We start from the raw sequence: 5,026 nt of genomic DNA, 5'->3' as shown, positions 1-5,026 counted from the left end.
ATCATACCATAGGGGACATATCGCTACCGGGTAATTCCATTCGGTCTGAAGAATGCTGGGGCAACATATATGAGGGCGATGACCACCATATTTCATGACATGATACACAAAGAGATTGAGGTTTATGTAGATGATGTGATCATAAAGTCAAAAAAGCAGTCTGACCATGTCAGGGACTTGAGGAAGTTTTTCCAAAGGCTCCGTAGGTACAACCTCAAGCTCAATCCAGCAAAATGTACATTTGGTGTCCCCTCTGGGAAACTGCTGGGATTCGTGGTCATTAGACGCGGTATTGAGTTGGATCCATCAAAGATCAAAACCATTCAAGAGTTACCGCCGCCAAAGAACAAAACGGAGGTGATAAGCCTACTTGGAAGGTTAAATTACATCAGCAGGTTTATTGCTCAACTCACGACAACCTGTGAGCCCATCTTTAAGCTGCTGAAGAAGAATGTTGCAGTCAAGTAGACTGACGAGTGTCAAGAAGCATTTGATAAGATCAAGAGGTACCTGTCGAATCCACCTGTGCTGGTCCCACTAGAGCCTGGAAGACCTTTAATTCTCTATTTGACAGTTTTGGATAATTCTTTTGGTTGTGTATTGGGTCAACATGACATCACGGGAAATAACGAGCAAGCAATCTATTATCTCAGTAAGAAGTTCACTCCCTATGAGGTTAAGTACACTCTGCTTGAGAGGACATGTTGTGCCCTGACTTGGGTGGCGCAAAGGTTGAAGCATTATCTGTCGTCCTACACTACTTACCTCATTTCTCGTATGGATCCTCTAAAGTATATCTTTCAGAAGCCTATGCCCATGGGACGACTTACAAAGTGGCAGATTTTACTTACAGAATTTGACATCATCTATGTGACTCGGACCGCGATGAAAGCCCAAGCATTGGCCGACCACTTGGTCGAGAATCCTGTGGATGATGAATATTAGCCACTGAAGACTTATTTTCCTGATGAAGAGGTCATGTGTGTTGACGAGGGTGACTATGATAAAAAGCCAGGTTGGAACTCTTCTTTGATGAAGCTGCTAACATGAAAGAGGTCGGAATAGGGGCTATACTTATCTCTAAAACATGGAAACACTACCCTGTAATAGCCCATCTTCGATTTTATTGCACCAACAACATGGCTGAGTACGAAGCATGTATTCTAGGTTTTAGGTTAGATATAAACATGGGAATCCAGAAAATACTTGTTCTGGGAGATTCAGATTTGTTAGTTCACCAGATTCAAGGAGAATGGGAGACTCGAGATTTGAAGCTCATACCGTACCGACAGTGCCTGCATGATCTTTGTCAACGATTTAGGTCGGTTGAATTTAGACATATTCCCAGGATTCATAATGAGATTGCTGATGCCTTGGCTACTCTGGCGTCAATGTTACATCATCTGGACAAGGCTTATGTCGACCCCGTGCATATCCAAGTTCATGATCAACATGCTTAGTGTAATGTGGTGGAAGAGGAAATCGATGGCGAACCTTGGTTCCACGATATCAAGGAATACATCAGGTTTGGGGGGTGTATCTAGTACATGCTACAGGTGACCAAAAGAGAACCAATCGACGTCTGGCTAGTGGATTTTTCTTGAGTGGAGGAATCTTGCACAAGAGGACTCCGAATTTAGGACTGTTGAGGTGCATAAATGCTAAAGAACCTTCAACTATCATGGCCAAAGTGCATTCTAGAGTTTGTGGGCCACATATGAACAGGTATGTCTTGGCAAAAAAGATACTTCGAGCATGTTATTATTGGCTCACCATGGAACGGGATTGTATCAGTTTTGTTCGCAAGTGTCATCAATGCCAGGTACACGATGATTTGATTCATTCTCCCCCATCTGAGTTACACACAATGTCTGCACCTTGGCCCTTTGCTGCTTGAGGCATGGATGTTATTGGACCAATTGAGCTGGCAGCGTCAAATGGGCATAGGTTTATTCTGGTGGCCATTGATTACTTTACCAAGTGGGTTGAAGCTGTAACTTTCAAGTCTGTGACCAAGAAGGCAGTGGTAGATTTTGTTCATTCAAACATCATTTGTCGGTTCAGGATTCCCAAGGTGATCATTACAGACAATGTTGCTAATCTCAATAGTCATTTGATGAAAGAGGTATGCCAATAGTTCAAGATCATGCATCGGAACTCCACTCCGTATCGCCCCAAGGCAAATGGAGCTGTTGAGGCTGCCAACAAGAACATAAAAAAGATACTTCGTAAGATGGTTCAAGGTTCTAGGCAGTGGCATGAAAAGATACCTTTTGCCTTACTAGGTTATCACACTACTGTTCGCACTTCAGTAGGTGCAACTCTTTATTTGCTATTATATGGAACTGAGGCAGTTATACCTACAGAAGTTGAGATTTCATCCCTTCGGATCGTTACAGAAGCTGAAATTGATAATGATGAGTGGGTCAAAACCTGGCTAGAGCAGTTGAGTTTGATTGATGAGAAAATATTGGTTGCAGTATGTCATGGTCAATTGTATCAGAAAAGAATGGCAAGAGCATACAACAAAAAGGTGCGTCCTCGAAAATTCAAAGTGGGCCAGATGGTATTGAAACACATCCTTTCTTATCAGGTGGAAGCCAAAGGCAAGTTCACTCCCCAATGGTGCTGTGCATTTAACAGACATAAAAGACAAATGTGTAGATATGTCTATCAATTCTGATGCAGTTAAGAGGTACCATGTATGATTTCTTTGCTTACCTTCAGTTGTATTTTGTACTTGGCATGTTCAAAGTTGAAATGACGAAGGCATTTTGTTCCGCTACCCAAACACTTTCATCCTTTGTTACCCCTTTTGAGCTTTATTTATTTTCTTTCATACCCCTCTTTTGATATTAGTAGTAGAAGTAGAGAATGAAAAAAATGATGATGAATGAGTGAAAATAAGAAAAACAAAAAAGAAGGAAAAAGAAAAGAAAAAAAAGGAAGAAAGGAAGGAAAAGAAGAAGAAGAAAAAAAAGAAAGAAGAAAAAGAAAAAAAAAGAGAAAAGAAAAAAGGGAAACAAAAACAAACAATTTTCTTTTGAACTACGTTCGACCTGATTCCTTTCAAGGATATATAGGCAGCCTCACGGTTCGGTCCCATCAAAATAAAAATTAAAATTCCCCAGACCCAAAGAAACTGGGGCAGAAGTTTTGGTTTTGAAAAGATCTGATTCCAAAAGTTGTAATTTTAACCCCTTTTCATCTTAACTTAGTTTGAGCCTTCGTGCCATCCTTTCTTTCTAACCCTGTCCAAAAGCCTATATTACGGTCCAAAGAAAGGCCTTCCGATCAATCTTTGAGGATGCCAGATCGAGAGAGATAGAGGTATGATTTACATCATGGATAATACTTTGTTCATGGGTGCAAGAGAGAAAATTTAAAATGAAAGAGTCTTATTGGTGAAAACCCTCACGGGCACTGTAACGCGATGGTGAGCTAAGAGAAAATTTAAAATGAGAGAGTCTTATTGGTGAAAACCCTCGCGGGCACCGTAAGGCGATGGTGAGTTGAGAGATGAACAAATGAGAGAGGCTTGTTGGTGAAAACCCTTTAGGGCACTACAAGTCGAATGAGGCTCATGACTTTATAGAGAAATTGGATCAGTGAAAGCCCGATTTTGAAGTATGAAGACAGGACATGAACTGAAAATATGATTGGTTGGACGGATTAGGCTGATCAATCCAGAATGCATGTCATGATCATTGGAGCTAACTTCTTCCCTCAGATAAGTCTTCTTTTTCTCATTCTTCTTCATATAGTCATCTGTGTTCAGAATTTTCCTTTGTTCCTTTTGTCAAAAATCATTTCACTTTGCTCTTTGAGTCTATCTTTATGAGTCTCTTTCGAGTTAGCCCTTGTTGAACAAGCAGGAAAGGATTTCAAAGCCTACTACCGGCTTCTAAATTGCACAAAGCGGAGTGCGGCCAGACACATCACAATTGACTTGATTTAGAATAAGCAGTATGGTGATAATTGAGGTTCAGGCAATCAAGTGAATCTTGAATTTTGAGAAAATACAAGGATTCAGTAACTTTCAAAATGAAAACACAATGCAACAAGTGAGTGTGAGAGATTCAGGTCATGCAGAGGTTTTGTGGTCCAGTTCCAATCAAAGTCAAACAACTCCTTGCTAGCCCGAAGCAGCTAATCAGAATGAAGCACGGCAGTGGCGGAAGCAGATGCTCAGCAATGATGCAACAAACTAACCACCACATTTTCAGCAATGATGCAACAAGATTTCTGTTCAGGATCCTCCAAGATGAAAGCATAGCTCAGGCAAGTTCATTCTCAGTTCTCAGGACCTTTCTGGATAATGAGATTTAATTTTGAAAGTTTTCAGGACCCTCCTGAATAATGTGATTTAATTTAAAAGTTCTCAGGACCCTCATGGATAATGAGATTTAATTTTAAGAGTTTTCAGGACCCTCCTGAATAATGAGATTTAATTTAAAAGTTCTCAGGACACTCATGGATAATGGGATTTAATTTTAAAAGTTTTCAGGACCCTCCTAAATAATGAGATTTAATTTAAAATTTTTAGGACCCTCATGGATAATGAGATTTAGTTTTTAAATTTTCAGGACCCTCCTGGATAATGGGATTTAATTTAAAGTTTTTAGGACTCTCCTGGATAATGGGATTTAGTTTTAAGTTTTAGCATAAGTTCTCCCTTTAGAAAATATAATTTAGCCTTAAAGTTATCACTCTTAAGATGAGATTTAATTTGAAGTTTTCAGGGCCCTCCTGGATAATGTGATTTAGCTTTTAAATTCTTAGAGCTCTGTAGGTAACATGATCTGATTAGCACTCACAAATATGCCCAGATCCCAAACTGGGGCAGAAAAATTTCTTTTATTTTGTCTGTTTTGTTGCAATATCTGGAGCCCACCTAGATAACGAGGGGATACATTTAAAGTTTTAGCAATCAGGTGCCCACCTGGATAACGAGGGAATATAGCTTCGAATTTTGGTAATCAGGCGCCCACCTGGATAACGAGGGAATACAGTTTCAAGTTTTAGC

This window comes from Nicotiana tabacum, chromosome 6 (assembly GCF_000715075.1).
Source record: "Nicotiana tabacum cultivar K326 chromosome 6, ASM71507v2, whole genome shotgun sequence".
Classification (NCBI taxonomy): domain Eukaryota; kingdom Viridiplantae; phylum Streptophyta; class Magnoliopsida; order Solanales; family Solanaceae; genus Nicotiana; species Nicotiana tabacum.
The sequence above is the reverse complement of the archived record's forward strand: the minus strand, read 5'-3'. Positions refer to the sequence as shown.